The 18977-nt window shown below is 42.7% G+C and overlaps 1 protein-coding gene across 2 annotated transcripts in view; it reads right to left on the bottom strand.

Moving 5' to 3' along the window:
* LOC138852992 (alpha-tocopherol transfer protein-like) overlaps window positions 1-18977 on the bottom strand; it is a 73339-nt gene that overhangs the window by 20744 nt on the left and 33618 nt on the right. The gene's annotated exons all lie outside the window — the stretch shown is intronic.

Below are 18977 nucleotides of genomic sequence, written 5' to 3'. Positions count from 1 at the left end.
ATACTCCAGGTATATGCATAATTTCTAAAGTGATGGACCGGTAAGCCAGCGGAAGGCCTCGGTCAGATGACCAAAAGCTCCAACTGTAGGTCAGGAAGCACTTGTCCTAATTCCTGACAAACCTGATACCTACATAATACAGTAATATAATATATAATATAAATAATATATAATACTGATTCTAAATGATAAAAAATAAAAGATAGGGTTGACGCAAAGTCCGTGGATACCTTTACAATAATGTTACAGTACCTAGAAGGAGTGTAAAATGACGTGTGAGAAACACCTGGATACCTTTGTTTGAAGACGTCTGTCTCGTCGACTCAAGGCAGAGATGATATGCTAACAGTCTTCACGTACTTCTGTTACTGAAGTGATAAAGCCACTGATTGGCGAAACGTCTTCCAGTACAGCTGCTACCCCAGGTCTTGCACCTGTTTCTCGCTCCTCATCCATGTACAAAACAAACTAACGTTCTAACAGCCAGGTATACAATAAGCTAACGTTCTAACATCCAGGTACACAAAAAACTTAACGTTCTAACAGCCAGATACACAAACTAACGTTCTAACAGACGTTACACTAGCTACACAACAAACTAACATTCTGACAACCAGTTAAGCAACAAACTAACGTTCTAACAACCAGGTGTGCAGCAACTAACGTTCTAACAGCTAGGTACACAAATTAACGTTTTAACAGCCAGGTACACGACAAGCTATCGTTCTAACAGGCAGATATACTACAGACTATCTGTCGTTCTAAGATGTAAATCACGTATAGTGAGTCAGTCTGACAAACTGTGAAATGTTAGTGAAGCTGAGATGACGTCGGACAAAACACGATTCTGCAAGTATCATGTCTTGGCATCGAGTGAGTCCCGAAAAGTTGTCCAGCCGGTGATGCAGTCACAGCACGTGTTACTGCAGGAGTAACGTCACTCGTGCAGTAACAAACGTCACTCGGGTATTAACGTAACTCGGACGTGCGTGGAGCGGTAAGGCGGATGTTGTTGACAGGTGGTTTCAACGCACGCTATACGATAGCGCTATCCTGCCTGTCATCTTAAGGCAGCTATCATGACAAGCGAAATCGTAATAACGCGATTGCAAAGAAAGAACGGAACGGGTGGGGTTTGAACTCATGGCGAGTGAATAGTACAATTCACAGGCCATTGCGTTAACCACTCATCCAGCTAGCTCTATTATTATTATTATTACTATTATTATTATTATTATTATTATTAATTAGATAATTGTTAATAATTTTTCTTCTTTTTTCTTATTCTTATTATTATTAGTATTATTATTATCATTATTATTAGAATAATAATAATTATTATTATTATATTCACGGAAAGCGCCTAACCCGTAAGGGTCATACAGCGATGTTTTCATTCTATCAAATTCCAGCAAACATCTTAGTATGTAAAAAAAAATGCCAGGAATTCTAGTGGGAGGTTGTGTTTGCCTCTTGCAGTACCATTACTGTGAGTGGTGCGTCTCCCGGGCCAACACTGTCACCTACATGCATGGCTGTAGTGCGTCTCCTGGACCAACACTGTCACCTACATGCATGGCTGTAGTGCGTCTCCTGGACCAACACTGTCACCTACATGCATGGCTGTAGTGCGTCTCCTGGACCAACACTGTCACCTACATGCATGGCTGTAGTGCGTCTCCCGGGCCAACACTGTCACCTACATGCATGGCTGTAGTGCGTCTCCTGGACCAACACTGTCACCTACATGCATGGCTGTAGTGCGTCTCCTGGACCAACACTGTCACCTACATGCATGGCTGTAGTGCGTCTCCTGGACCAACACTGTCACCTACATGCATGGCTGTAGTGCGTCTCCTGGACCAACACTGTCACCTACACGCATGGCTGTAGTGCGTCTCCTGGACCAACACTGTCACCTATATGCATGGCTGTAGTGCGTCTCCTGGACCAACACTGTCACCTACATGCATGGCTGTAGTGCGTCTCCTGGACCAACACTGTCACCTACATGCATGGCTGTAGTGCGTCTTCTGGACCAACACTGTCACCTACATGCATGGCTGTAGTGCGTCTCCTGGACCAACACTGTCACCTACATGCATGGCTGTAGTGCGTCTCCTGGACCAACACTGTCACCTACATGCATGGCTGTAGTGCGTCTCCTGGACCAACACTGTCACCTACATGCATGGCTGTAGTGCGTCTCCTGGACCAACACTGTCACCTACATGCATGGCTGTAGTGCGTCTCCTGGACCAACACTGTCACCTATATGCATGGCTGTAGTGCGTCTCCTGGACCAACACTGTCACCTACATGCATGGCTGTAGTGCGTCTCCTGGACCAACACTGTCACCTACACGCATGGCTGTAGTGCGTCTCCTGGACCAACAATGTCACCTACATGCATGGCTGTAGTGCGTCTCCTGGACCAACACTCACCTACATGCATGGCTGTAGTGCGTCTCCTGGACCAACACTGTCACCTACATGCATGGCTGTAGTGCGTCTCCTGGACCAACTCTGTCACCTACATGCATGGCTGTAGTGCGTCTCCTGGACCAACACTCACCTACATGCATGGCTGTAGTGCGTCTCCTGGACCAACACTCACCTACATGCATGGCTGTAGTGCGTCTCGTGGACAAACACTCACCTACATGCATGGCTGTAGTGCGTCTCCTGGACCAACACTGTCACCTACATGCATGGCTGTAGTGCGTCTCCTGGACCAACACTGTCACCTACATGCATGGCTGTAGTGCGTCTCCTGGACCAACACTGTCACCTACATGCATGGCTGTAGTGCGTCTCCTGGACCAACACTGTCACCTACATGCATGGCTGTAGTGCGTCTCCTGGACCAACACTGTCACCTACATGCATGGCTGTAGTGCGTCTCCCGGACCAACACTGTCACCTACATGCATGGCTGTAGTGCGTCTCCCGGACCAACACTGTCACCTACATGCATGGCTGTAGTGCGTCTCGTGGACAACACTGTCACCTACATGCATGGCTGTAGTGCGTCTCCTGGACCAACACTGTCACCTACATGCATGGCTGTAGTGCGTCTCCTGGACCAACACTGTCACCTACATGCATGGCTGTAGTGCGTCTCCTGGACCAACATTGTCACCTACATGCATGGCTGTAGTGCGTCTCGTGGACCAACACTGTCACCTACATGCATGGCTGTAGTGCGTCTCCTGGACCAACACTGTCACCTACATGCATGGCTTTAGTGCGTCTCCTGGACCAACACTGTCACCTACATGCATGGCTGTAGTGCGTCTCCTGGACCAACACTGTCACCTACATGCATGGCTGTAGTGCGTCTCCTGGATCAACACTGTCACCTACATGCATGGCTGTAGTGCGTCTCCTGGACCAACACTGTCACCTACATGCATGGCTGTAGTGCGTCTCCTGGACCAACACTGTCACCTACATGCATGGCTTTAGTGCGTCTCCTGGACCAACACTGTCACCTACATGCATGGCTGTAGTGCGTCTCCTGGACCAACACTGTCACCTACATGCATGGCTGTAGTGCGTCTCCTGGACCAACACTGTCACCTACATGCATGGCTGTAGTGCGTCTCCCGGACCAACACTGTCACCTACATGCATGGCTGTAGTGCGTCTCCGGACCAACACTGTCACCTACATGCATGGCTGTAGTGCGTCTCGTGGACAACACTGTCACCTACATGCATGGCTGTAGTGCGTCTCCTGGACCAACACTGTCACCTACATGCATGGCTGTAGTGCGTCTCCTGGACCAACACTGTCACCTACATGCATGGCTGTAGTGCGTCTCCTGGACCAACATTGTCACCTACATGCATGGCTGTAGTGCGTCTCGTGGACCAACACTGTCACCTACATGCATGGCTGTAGTGCGTCTCCTGGACCAACACTGTCACCTACATGCATGGCTTTAGTGCGTCTCCTGGACCAACACTGTCACCTACATGCATGGCTGTAGTGCGTCTCCTGGACCAACACTGTCACCTACATGCATGGCTGTAGTGCGTCTCCTGGACCAACACTGTCACCTACATGCATGGCTGTAGTGCGTCTCCTGGACCAACACTGTCACCTACATGCATGGCTGTAGTGCGTCTCCTGGACCAACACTGTCACCTACATGCATGGCTTTAGTGCGTCTCCTGGACCAACACTGTCACCTACATGCATGGCTGTAGTGCGTCTCCTGGACCAACACTGTCACCTACATGCATGGCTGTAGTGCGTCTCCTGGACCAACACTGTCACCTACATGCATGGCTGTAGTGCGTCTCCTGGACCAACACTGTCACCTACATGCATGGCTGTAGTGCGTCTCCTGGACCAACACTGTCACCTACATGCATGGCTGTAGTGCGTCTCCTGGACCAACACTGTCACCTACATGCATGGCTGTAGTGCGTCTCCTGGACCAACACTGTCACCTACATGCATGGCTGTAGTGCGTCTCCTGGACCAACACTGTCACCTACATGCCTGGCTGTAACAACCACACTGCCTCACCTGCTGAATGATTACCTCATCTTTTGTATATATTTATACTGTCTTCTAATTATGTCCTTGAATTTGTACTGATAAAGCCGATGGTTGGAAAAACGTCTACAGTAAAGATACCCAGATGTTGCACATCTGTCTAGTTCTTAGTGTCGGTACTGTATACAATAGTTATACTTTATGTCAGTATGATACAATGTTTGCACGAAAGTGAATGACATTTGGGTGTGCATACAGAAAACCCATATATATGTAGAACACTATACACTATACTATGCACGCTGTACTACCTGATTTATAGAAAAAAGAGCCTTAGCCTAAGATGTGTTGTCGCCTGGCCTACGTGTGGCGTCCTCCTGCAGGCGTTCTGACGAGGTTGTCAACAATGTTGCTACACAGGTTGGGTAAGCTGGTCAATCTGGTTGGTTCTCGTTACACAGAGTAAAACACATCAAACAATAGTTTAATAAAAGGAAAAATTACTGACTGTAAGCAAAAAATTACGAGTGCAAAGTGGCCGCAGCACTCGTTAAAGGAGAAGGGCCTCGGGGTGAGCAGAGTACCGAGTATATCACTGATATAGTGGAATAAGTTCCATAACACAGGTGCATCTGGACAGTTCGAAATTAACTTTCAGGAATCTCAACAAAGAATCACAACTTATATACGAGGTATGTCAGGCCCATCTTCGACTATGTAACACCAACATGAAATCCGCACCTCATAAAAAACTGATGAAGGTGTAGAGGTTTACCATGAGACTAGTCCCGGACCTAAACCTGGTGACATGAGAGGACAGAACCAGGGGAGACATGAAAAAGACGTACAAAATATTGAGAGAAATTAATAGGGTAGATAATTACAGACTACGAGGGGCGGGAAATAAGTACACGAGGAAACAACAGATAGCTGCAAACACAAATGAATCACAGGGATGTCAGGAAATATTTCTTCAGCCTCAGAGTGGTCAGGAAGTGGAATGACCTGGACAGCGGAGTGATAGGTGAGTCATATATAGCTTTAAGACTAGGTATGTTAGGGGTCATAAAGCCAGGAGACCGAACCAGTAGCAGCCAGCTGAGAAGCTGGGGGACCCAGCAGCGGTCAGTGAAGAAACGGGGCCAGGAGCTGAGTTTCGACCCCTGCAACCACAATTAGGTGAGTACACATACATCACAGTGCATCCTTGTTCTCTTAAAAACCATTAACAGTATGAACCAGCTGCTAGGATGGTGTGAACCAGCTGCTAGGATAGTGTGAACCACCTGCTAGGATGGCGTGAACCACCTGCTAGGATGGTGTGAACCAGCTGCTAGGATGGTGTGAACCAGCTGGCGATGATGTGTACTACAGACGTTGTCTTGACCTTCAGTGTGGACGACTCACTCTAAGAGGAGTCTCACTTTCGTTTTTCTTCAATCAAATTAGTGCTTCCCAGGGCTTTATTATTATTGTTATCGCTATTATTATTATTATTATTATTATTATTATTATTATTATTATTATTATTATTGTTATCATTAGTTTTATTATTATTATATTATCATTTAAGTGGTTGTTTGGATTTTTTACTTCCTCCAAATTTTTGTGTTAATTTCGCTCATGATTCGAGAACGATTCAACCAGTCGGTTTCAAATTTTCATCTCTGGTTATTAAGGGTCACGTGAGCAAGCGTGACGAAGCTGTTGTGGCGTGCAGGTGTACCATGACCGGACTTTCACTACCCATTCCAAGGCTCTTCGAAGTATGTGCGACAACCTGGGAAAGCCTCTGCTGTCTGGCTACACACAGCGCTGGTGTAACCTGCCTCCACGAGAGGTGGTTTGGTGCATATGTGAGAATATTTTTATTGTGAAATATTTTTTTATTTTATTATCACACTGGCCGATTCCCACCAAGGCAGGGTGGCCCGAAAAAGAAAAACTTTCACCATCATTCACTCCATCACTGTCTTGCCAGAAGGGTGCTTTACACTACAGTTTTTAAACTGCAACATTAACACCCCTCCTTCAGAGTGCAGGCACTGTACTTCCCATCTCCAGGACTCAAGTCCGGCCTGCCGGTTTCCCTGAACCCCTTCATAAATGTTACTTTGCTCACACTCCAACAGCACGTCAAGTATTAAAAACTTATGACAGGCATTTTTATCGCTGTCATAAGAACATAAGAAAGAAGGAGCACTGCAGCAGGCCTACTGGTCTATGCTAGGCAAGTCCAAGTCACCTACTGGCCCAATCCAGTCAGGTCCAACTCACACTTACCCACACACTCTCATGTATTTGTCTAACCTATTTTTAAAGCAAAACAACGTTCTAGCTTCAATAAAGTTACTCGGGAGTTTCTTCCACTCATCTACAACTCTCTTGTTACGTTCAGTATCTGAGTTCACCTCTGCTGAACGTCTGCAGTCTTTAATGGCTGATGTGTCTTATATACGTGGATAACGGTGCATCTTTCAGGGTATATGTATATATGTATATGAATATGAAAATGTATGTATATATATATATATATATATATATATATATATATATATATATATATATATATATATATATATATATATATATATATATATATATATATATATATATATATATATATATATATATATATATATATATATATATATATATATATGCACACATACATACATACATATAGCGAGGGACTTACGTTTCTGGGTGTATATAATGGGTTGTTGTTCATAGCACTTTATAAATATTATTTTTTGTTTGTTTTATCATTAACCTCAGATCTCTCTCTCTCTCTCTCTCTCTCTCTCTCTCTCTCTCTCTCTCTCTCTCTCTCTCTCTCTTTCTCTTTCCTTCACTTTCACTGTTGTATCACACAATCTATTTTTGTTTTAGTCAGCTTCTTTGGCTTCCCCTTCCTTCATTACGTAGCACTTACCTCCGTTAATTCCGTCACTACCAACTTAAGCAACACTTCTTGTACTGCTCCACTCATCCGTATTACTGAGGTGGCATAAGATTTTTTGTTTAAATCTTAAACTGGCATATATTTCTGCATTCTCTCTAGGAAATCATTTGTTCAGTTTAAAATGTTATTTTGGCAATTATTAATTCATGTTAGTGGGATCACCAAGTGCCTTGGCTACTGTTCTGTCTACCTGTTCCTATAGTTATTTATATTTTACAAAATATGTCAGAAAATCTGACTTCTCTTTTAAAGGGTCATTCTTATTGTTTCGTTTTTGTTACTGAAAATCGTAAGACAATGGCTCAGTATTGATGTTCCTTAACTTCAAGCCAGAGTAAATGAGTAAGACATGTACATGTGCAACAGTAACACTTGGGTATGACTCACGAAATCGTAATGACACGATTGCAAACAAACCATACCACGGGTATCTTTAGTGTTGCAACGTGACGCCTACGAAGTAGGCTTCGTGAATAGGCCTCATCAACTTGTCGGTATTTTATACCATATTCAACCCAGAGTTGTGATGGCTCACTTCCACTTGTTGCTTTTTTTTTTTCTCACTACATAATAGTAGTCTTTATATTACTTCTTTGCATATTTCCGTAAGCTCTCCTTCAACTGCCTCGTGGGAGTTTAGATCCACTGAGCTGTAAGCTACTTTTTTGTGTGCAAATACACTCACACATCGAATCTATCATCTTACATTTTTATCTTCTGATTCCGTAATTTTCTATCAGATTGATTTTCTTGGGTATCTTGTCTTTCTCATTTGCTTTGTTTTTCACAAACTTTAGTGGATGTCTTCTTGCTGTGAGTAATTCTTATAGTTGAGGAAAGTTACAAAGTTCAACGCTCACAGGTCTGCAGACTGGAGTCTAGTGTTCAACTCAGTCATAACATTATCAACCATAACATTATCAGTCATAACATTTTCAGCCATAAGATTAACCCTCGCCGCAGTATTGTAAGAAGGCTTACTGGCAGTGCCGGATTTACCTATAGGCTTGGCAGGCTGAAGCCTAGGGCCTCAAAATCTAGGAGGCCTCCGGCCAAGGTGTAAGATTTTTGACATGCTGTCACTACGCACTGGAATCTCTAAACAACCCTTCAGTAATGTTCCTTGCACTTCATTTCAGAATAATATTGTCCTAAGCCAATAACACGACACTAGCATTAATTTCTCTACTGATTTTGTCCTTCTAGGAAAGCAGTGAGATAAGTTGAAAACACAGCCGCTTCACAGAATTTTGTTCAAAACACTTGTATTTTCCTGTGGTGGTGAGGGAGGGGGACTGGGAGAGGCCTCACAAGTGGAACAGCCTAAGGCTATTCTGGCACTGCTGACTGGAGTTAATTATAACATCATCACTAGGTAACTAGCCGCACCACCAACGTTAGAAGGAATATATTTATCCTGCACACATTAGCAGCGACATGATACAGTACTGGCACTTAGGTGAGTAAGACAAGTGCCCACCTGTTCAAATTAAGAGCTGTTGCACCTTTGTCTTACATATTTATCGGTCTTGTGCACCATTATTACAGCAGTACTGGTCACGCAATGAACATTAATCGTACTGAGAGGCGTTTTTTAGCACTATACATACTCACAGAGACTACTTAATCATTGTCGGTATTGTATACCATTCATGTACTAGATAATCTTTACTCTCAAGATCTGCAGTGTTCTTGACTGGCGGTGTACAACTGAAACAACCTACAAAACCCCTCGCTCAGTCGTTTGACTTTACTGCTAACACACAAAACTATTATACCAAGACAACGGTGAACCATTCGTGTGAGTGTATTCAGAATTAAATGACTTGTAACTCAGCGGTTGAGCACCTTTGTTCGATTCTCAAGCAAGGCAAGACGTATTGACAAGCATTAATTCGGAGTTAGAGAAAAGGCGAGTATCAATGATAGGCTAAAGAGGCAAATAAGTTGAAGAGGCAACTAGTGTGAAGAGGCAAGGAAACAACAAATAAATAACAAGGGCACAGGGAACAGTGTAAGACTTTATCACAACCGCGGCTCTGTTGGTACACAATACTGGCAAGATTATATATATTATTAGTATGACACTTGTGTGAGAGCAGTAATACCGTGGGATCTTGGTACAGAGAATATTCCCTACAACCTGTCGACAACCATGTCTTGGACATGATCTACATCCAATAGTGAGCCCCGCCCATCTGTGACGATGATTTTAACTACTGCACCTCACCTGACTCCAGTATATATACAAGTTCATCTTTCTGTCTTCGCTTCAGATACGTCAAGACTAGTGACCACCACCTTCCAGGTTGAGGGACTGATTATCCCATCTTCTACTGTCTTGTATATCATCTCTATTAAATTCATAAAGCCAATGGTGCAACACCTGCGTATCTTCATGTGAAAACTCACATGAAGATACGCAGGTGTTGCACTTGCGTCTAGTTCCTCTTTTGAACAACTATCATCGTTAATAGTTGATTTATCTTATGGGAAGGGAAATACTTTATATGTTTGACCTTTGTGCAAATTTTCTAAAATACTGATATAGTTAAACAACCTGTAACCATTGTGATCCATGCCATACATGGAGAATTCATCTTCTGATCGGCTTCAAACTCTGAGCATTAGTATATCATACCTAATGGAAGATCTAATAAGACGAGCATAAGATCAAACATTGAAGCAGGTCCTCTGACCTATGCTAGGCAGGTCCCATTCACATCCTATACTTAAAACAACTCAAAGTTCCTATTTTAATGACACCTGATATCCTTTCTAAATCTAAATTTCTCCAACTTGAATCCATTGTTGCGAATCCTGTCTTGGTTAGATATTTTCAACAGGATATTTATACCTCTTTATTCCCGTTTTACAGTTGTGCACTTTACTTCCCTAATTCTACGCCTTTCCAAGGAATGAAAGTTCAGTGCATTCAGCCGATTGTCGTAGGAAAGGTTTCTAATACATGTAATCAACTTCGTCATTCTCTGTATATTTTCGAGCGCATTTATGTCCATTCTGCAATATGGAAACCAGAACTGAGCAGCATAATCTAAATGAGCTCTTACTAAATATAAAGTTGAAGTATAACCTTAGGATTTCTATTAGTTATACTTCTTGATATGAAGCTAAGAATCTTAACTATACACCGACCACAACATCAACGTGTCCAGGTCATCTTGTAGCCTTCTAGTGTTCACATCAAAAATTATTTGACGGCCTATTTAGGAGTCATCAGCAAACTTACTTACGTCGATACTTATTCCCTCATCAATGTCGTTTATATAGATTGTGAACAACAATGGTCCCAGCACTGACCAGTGTGGAACACCACTCGTAACGGGTCCCACTGATTTCTCCTCAGTAATGCAAACTTTCTGTTGTCTATCGGTCAGCCATGCCTCAACCCAGGAGGTAATTTCTCCTGTTCCATATCCCGCTAGTTTCTTAATCAGTCTACTGTGTGGAACTTTATCAAACACATTACTGCAGTCCATATACAAAATATAATATTCTTTATCTAAGTGTACCGCCTCGAATACTTTAGTGAAAAAGATTGCTAAATTCGTAAGGCAAGAATGCCAGTTTGTAAAACTGCGCTGAGACTTATTGATCAAATTATTTCTTTCAGCTGCATATTATCTGCAGTGCGATAATTGTGAACTTAAACTTTGTTATCATCATAAAAGGAATTCCAAGACGAGTTAACACTAAGTGATTTGTGATCACTTTCTCCAAACTCTTCATTAAGTAGTTAGATTAGATACCTGTCACATTGCTCCAACTGATTTCACTAAAGTTCAAGTCTCCTATTAAAACTACATTGTAGTTTTTAGATATTGGACCCCTCAAGGAAGGCTCCTTGACGCTGGTGAGGGGCTCTTGATCTAGGGAATTGGATCTGTGCTCCAGTTCCCTGAATTAAGCCTGAATGCCTTCCATCCCCCCATAGGCGCTGTATAATCCTACGGGTTTAGTGCTTCCCCCTTGATTATAATAATAATAATAATTAGATATTGGAGCAATTTCGTCCCGAAGTTTACCATGGTCACTGTCTAGGTTTGGGAGTCTGTAGATCACACCTGAGATTAGTTTTTCATGTACTTCAAGAAGCTGCAACTAAACATATTCTGTGTATGTTCCTTCCATCTCTATATAATTTCTGAAGCAACAGTTCAAATTGTCCCTAACATACATAACAACTCCGCCATCTTTCTTGTTGAATCTATTAGTGCGGAATAATTTATACTCGTGAATACAAAACTCAGCAGAGATCTTTCATTTTTCACATTGAACCAGGATTCAGTTATTGCAATAATATCTATGTTTCCTGCAAATGCAATTAGTCTTAATTTATCTATTTCATTTTCTGTACTCCGATTATTTGTATAAGTGATACTAAGGAAGTTTTTGACTCACTTTTTCTCTCCTGTCTCGTTTTATTAGCAGACCAGTTTTCCCGTTTTTTATCGGTAACTATTTTACGAGCTGTTCTGTTTTTCTGAACGTTTGCCTCACATATCTTGGCAATTTTTGTTCTCTCCTTTCTTAGTACGGCAACTCTGAACACAGATAGATTGCATCTTTTTAGATTGCAAGAAGGCTTTTGACACAGTACCACACAACAGACTGGTGCAAAAATTAGAGGAGCAGGCAGGAATAACGGGGAAATTACTGCAATGGATCAGGGAATACCTGACAGGAAGGAAACAACGTGTGTTGGTACGTGCTGAAGTGTCGGAGTGGGCGAATGTGTCGAGTGGGGTTCCACAAGGTTCAGTCCTAGGCCCGGTGCTGTTTCTTGTATACGTGAATGACATGGTGGAAGGAATAGATTCAGAAGTGTCACTGTTCGCTGATGATGTGAAACTGATGAGGAGAATACAAGTGGACGAGGATCAGTTAAGATTACAAGGGGATCTGGACAAACTACAAGTATGGTCCGACAAATGGCTCCTGGAGTTTAACCCCAGTAAATGTAAGGTCATGAAGATTGGGGAAGGACACAGAAGACCGCAGACGGAGTACAGGTTAGGAAACCAACAGCTGCAAACGTCAGTTAAAGAAAAGGATCTTGGGGTAAGCATTATAACGAATATGTCTCCTGAGGCACACATCAATCAAATAACTGCTGCAGCATATGGGAGATTGGCAAACCTGAGATTGGCGTTTAGACATCTGAGTAAGGAGTCATTCACGACATTGTACAGTGTACATAAGGCCTATACTGGAATATGCAGCGCCAGTATGGAACCCTCACTTAGTCAAACACGTCACGAAATTGGAGAAAGTGCAAAAATTTGCAACACGATTAGTCCCGGAACTGAGGGGTATGTCTTATGAGGAGAGGTTAAGGGAACTCAACCTGATGAAACTAGAGGATAGGAGGGATAGAGGGGACATGATAACAACGTATAAAATACTAAGAGGCATTGACAAGGTGGACAAGGATCGAATGTTTCAGAGATGGGATACAGAAACACGGGGACACAATTGGAAAATGAAAACCCAGATGAGTCATAGGGATGTTAGGAAGTATTTCTTTAGTCTTAAAGTTGTCAGGAACTGGAATAATCTGGAGAGTGAAGTAGTGGAAGCAAGTTCCATAAATAGCTTTAAGAAGAGGTATGACAAATATCATGGAGCAGGGAGAGTGTGAATTAGTATCGACCAGTGAAGAGGCGGGGCTAGGAGCTATGACTCGACCCCTGCAACCACATATAGGTGAGTAGGTAAGTACATATTGGTGAGTACACACACATATACATACACACACACACACACACACACACACACACACACACACACACACACACATACACACACACACACACACACACACACACACGCACGCACGCACACACATACACACACATATACATACACACACACACACACGCACACACACACACACACACACACACACACACACACACACACACACTAGAATAACCTTTAAATAAGTTTAGTAGCTCCAGATTATTAATTTTATTAATAAATTGTTTGGAGCATCACACACAGTCACACCTCCAAGACACTAACACACAGTCACACCTCCAAGACACTAACACACAGTCACACCTCCAAGACACTAACACACAGTCACACCTCCAAGACACTAACACACAGTCACACCTCCAAGACACTAACACACAGTCACACCTCCAAGACACTAACACACAGTCACACCTCCATGACACTAACACACAGTCACACCTCCAAGACACTAACTGGCTTCTCTACCTCAAACACTAACATTCTAAAATGTAATAACTACGTAATGTTATTTTTCGCACAGTTCCCTTTAGCCATTCTGGAAGATAACAGTTCTTTTTCTCTTATCTAAAACCTCCAGCAAATATTAAATTCTAAACTAATTTTAAAATAATTTTGTGTACAATGCTGTGTTCTAGTGTGTGTCTTCTCATAGCAGAACTTTTTAAGAAGAACATAAGAAGAAAGATGAAGTACTGCAGCAGACCTACTGGCACTGAGAGAAATAACCTGAGGAGGGTATTTCTCTTAAGCGGATATATACTGAGAACCTACTGCAATTGCCTTTATTTTAAGGACTAAAAATAGTCTTGTGTGGTGTTGGTGAAACGGTTACCGGCCAGCCCTCATGACCGTAGTGCAGTCGACAGGCTTTAAACCCCTAGTAGCCCAGCAGCCCGAACTCGGGTCGCTGACAGGTCATACCTATGCGTCAGGTCACTCACAGGTCATACCTACACATCAAGTCACACACAGATCATACCTGCACAGGTCTTCAGCTTTCAAGAGTACTGTAGACAATACAAATATAACCAGTTACTACAGCACACAAGCAGTGAGTTGGTAGAACTGTGTCGTGAGTGTACTATGTAGTTGTAAGTGTTGTAGTTGGTGTTGCTATTGATGTAGGTGTTGTAGTTGTAGCTATAGCTGTTGTTATTAATGTAGTTGATGTAGTTGGTGTTGTAGCTGTTGTTGTAATTGTTGTTGTAGTTGGTGTTGTTGTAGCTGTTGTGGTCAGTTTGTTCTGTAGGAAACACCAGCCGATACCTGTCTTGATCACGTTACGATACGCTTAGTGCCTTCTTCAGAGTGTCTTAGTTTATTGTGGCGCTAGGTGACGACTTGGGGCCCTGACGTCACCTAACAAGTGCCAGGTAATGAGCGTGGCATGAGGTGAATGGAGGCCTGGAGTGCCTCAGCCAGGGAGTGAGAGGCAGGGCGGTGACTACCTGCCAAGGTCGGGTATGTAGGTAGGTAGGTGTCAGTGCCTGCAGGCGTCGGTAAACAGGTTACCAGCCTCCCTGGGTTATGTAACAGTGCGTGCTCGCACGCATACACGCAAACACACACACACACACACACACACACACACACACACACACACACACACACACACACACACACACACACACACACACACACACACACACACACACACAACAGGTTACACATGCAGGAGGCAGTGCTGGGTGAATGTGTTTCCACTGAAGCACTGCCAAAGGTTACAACATCTTCCCCCCCTCCCCCCTTGTGACCCAGTGACCAACCACCTTACGCAGTGCATAGCAGACTATCGTGACCTTGATGGTCGTCCCTTCACTAGCGATGTGACCGCACTTAAACTATCACAAGGTTATAGATGATAATGAACGCTACGCAGGTGTCAGTCTTCCAGGGCAAGGTCCTCTATATTACGACCACTACTACTACTACAACAACTACTACTACTACTACTACTACTACTACTACTACTACTACTACTAATAATAATAATAATAATAATAATAATAATAATAATAATAATAATAATAATAATAACACTAATAATGATAAAGATAAATAATAATAAAATAATAATTAAAAATCATAAATAATAACAGACTGAGTCCAGGTGTGACTGGTCACTACCCGAGCTCTGGTGTCCACCATCTTGCCCTGCCTCAACAATAACACCTGGAGGTTATTTGTGTCGTTTCCAGAAGTCACCGCGTCCGCGGCCCGGTCCTGGATCAGTGCTAGGGGTTGCTACCGTGATCAGTAAAATTGTTAGTGCCCACCACTCGCACTCTAACCAGTGCACCACAGCCTGACTGATCAGGAACTGATTCGAGGAACTTGTCGAGTTCTCTCGTGAATATAGTTACTGTGTGTTGGTAATCCCCTTAATGTGTGAAGGGAGGGTGTAAAAGAGTCGTGATCCCCTGACAATTATTAAAGTCTCTCACTGTACTCATCACTACCCTGCTTTTCAACGGAGGCATCTTGCACCGTCTGGCAAGCCTCTTGTGTTCATGTGCAGTTATTTCAGTGTGTAGGTTTGGTAGTAATCCCTCCGATAGTATCTTCAATGAGTAGATTGTGATGTATCTTTCTCGCCTACATTCTAAGAAGTACAGTTCGGTGGACATTAAATGTTCTCTGTAATTTAGGTGATGTATTGAGTTTAAACCAGCTGTGAAATTTCTATGGCATTGTTTGTGGTGGTATTTCACCTGCCTTGATGGGGGTCGTTAGTACACACAATATTCCAGCCTGGAGAAAACCAGTAACTTGAAGAGTCATCATTACTTGGCATCTTTTATTTGAAAGTTCTAGTTATACAATCTATCATTTTCCTTTAGGTTGCAATAATAACATTGTTATGCCCCTTGAACATGAGGACTTCTGACATTATAACTCCCAGGTCTCTAACATTTGACTTACGTTCTATTAAGTGATTTGAGTTTGTTTTGTACTTCGATGTTGTTTAAATTTTTTCAATCTTTCCGTAACATACTAACTGAAATTTTTCCTCATTGAACATCATATTGTTATTAGTGGCCCACTGGAAGACTTGCTTTATATCAGCTTGTAGGCTCGTTGTTTCTTCTGCGAATGACACACTGATGCAGGTTCTAGTATCGTCTGCAAAAGATGATACAGTGCTATGGTTTATATCCCTGTTTATGTTAGAAATAAAAATGAGAAAGAGAAGTGGAGCGAGTATTGTTCTTAGGGGAACAGAATTGCTCACTGTAGCAGCTTCTGATTTCACTCCATTTACTCGGACTTTTTGAGGTCTATTGATTTGAAAATTAAATATCCATCTGCCCACTTTTCCTGTTATTCATTTTTGCACGCATTTTGTGAGCATTTACCGCCTGTTCACACTTGTCAAAGATTTTTTGCAAAATTGGTGTATATTACATCTGCATATAGCTTGTTTCCTGTGTATCCCATACCATGTAGTGGTCCAGGAACTGCGAGAGGCGGGAGCGACCTGTTCTGAACCCAAGCTAACCTGGGCTGTGCAACTGACAAGATTACTTCTTAGAATCCTTTCAAAAATCTTGGTAATATTGGACGTCAGGGCTACCGGTCTATAGTTTTTTGTGTAATTGCTTTACCGCTACCTTTGTGGAGTAGGGCAATATCAGTAGTTTTAAAGATTGTGGGATGACTTCAGTGTTTAGGCTCTCCTCTATAGAATATTTAAGACATGTATTAATGGCTTCTTACAAATCTTGATGAATATGGAGTGCTATGAGTCCGGGCCCGAGGCGGAGTGTAAAAACATGCAGCCAGTGGCTTCTTCGAAGTCAAGTGGGGTTGGAGTTATATCAGAGATTAGGGAGATGTCTGCAGAATTTTGTGTTTCACTCGTGAAGAACTCATTTGGGTTGTTAATCTTAAGGCAGATTAGTAACTCACCGAACACTGGTTCGTACTGGAACTTTAAGCATTTCACTTCTTTCTTTGTTGTCATCAACATCATATCGTACCCCAGCTCTAGTGACCAGCATCTTCCATCACACCAACTGTAGTGACCAATATTTTGTCAAGTTATAAAACATATCATGTCATGTCATATGAAGAGCAGCTTAGCGAGGGGAAAGGATCAATTAGTGATCATATGTAGTAACCAATCCTCCTTGACACCACTGAGGTGAGATCGTCAGCGTCCTTGTACCGCCCAGGTGAACGACTCCAACTCTTTACCGAGCATGCTATTGTCGTGTTTATTGTGGGGGAAGGGGGTGGGGGTAGTCATGGTGTTGGCGTAACTGGTACAGGACTGGCCACCAGCCATGATGGTAATGTAGCGAAATGGTTACACCACTCAACCTGCCTCAAGTGGTTACAAAACACTCTCTCTCTCTCCCCTTTCCTTCCCCCCCCTCTCTCTCTCTCTCTTTTCCCCACCAAAAACTAGAAGAACGGGTTATAGCAAAAGGGAAAGTGTTTTACTGGCTGAAGAAGTGCCTGGCACTTCTTCAGCCAGTAAAACACTGGCACTTAGAGGGACCAGAGTGACTAGTGGGGTCCCACAAGGGTCAGCACTGATGACCATTCCCTTCCCCACATGTGTAAATGATCGTCTCAAAGAATCGAGTCATTTTTACTACAATCTGCTGATGGTGCAACAGTAATGCGAGTCATAATAAAAACAAGAGAGGGCAGAAACAGGTTTCAGGACCGGACCTGAACATGAACCAGGAAGACGTAAAGGAGTGGTTCAACTAGTGACCGTTTTAATTCAGTTCAGACGAGTGGAATATTGTGAGTTTCACAGAGGAAGAGGAAAGACCGGTGCAGAATACAGCCTAAGAGGACAGAATGCATCCTAGGACAGAATCAACCTAGGAAGACAGAATACAACCTAGGAGGACAAAATACAATTTACAGAATCAGTTCTGTGATTTGTTTAAAATCGTGTTATTACGATTTCGTGAGTCATGATGGCGGCTTTGAGGGGACTTGAGCTAGAGCTCGCCACAGCCACGCTGGTGTGGGGATTCTTCTGTAAGGACCTGCATTTGTAGTCACAGTGGTGGCCCATGCTAACCTCCCTATGGTGCACAGATATACACACTTAGGTGGATAAATTTTTTAAGGCCAGCATGGTCCAGTGGTTAGCACATTGGCCTGTGAGTTTCAAGACTAGCCTGCCATGGGTTCGACTCCCATCCGTTTTGGGTTTTGTTGGCAATCGTGTTATCATTACGACGAACAAGATACTGAAATATAATTAAAAAAATAAATGGGGTTCTGCCCCCTTTGTTAAGTTAGCAAGCGCAGCCAGCCTCTCTACCACTGTGTCATGGTGGCCAAGCAACCCAGCCATCAGTCGTAGTTCTACACTAGGAAGGTTAGCACCGTCTAGAGTGCTAGAAACCTGAGGATCAGGCAGCACAGGAGAGCCATATCAGACGCTGCACTTTTACTGTTATACGCAGTAAAAATTGTAAAACTATAAAACATTGTAAAATACTTTATAACACTGTAAAACTCTTGAAAACACTATAAAACATTTAAAACACTGTAAACATTGTAAAACACTATAAAACATTTAAAACACTGTAAACATTGTAAAACACTATAAAACATTTAAAACACTGTAAACATTGTAAAACACTATAAAACATTTAAAACACTGTAAACATTGTAAAACACTGTAAACATTGTAAAACACTGTAAACATTGTAAAACTTTGTAAAATATTGTAAACATTGTAAAACACTGT

This window comes from Cherax quadricarinatus, chromosome 20, assembly GCF_038502225.1.
Source record: "Cherax quadricarinatus isolate ZL_2023a chromosome 20, ASM3850222v1, whole genome shotgun sequence".
In the NCBI taxonomy this organism is placed as follows: Eukaryota; Metazoa; Arthropoda; class Malacostraca; order Decapoda; family Parastacidae; genus Cherax; species Cherax quadricarinatus.
Note: the sequence above shows the minus strand (reverse complement) of the source record. Positions and strands in the feature narration are given on the sequence as shown.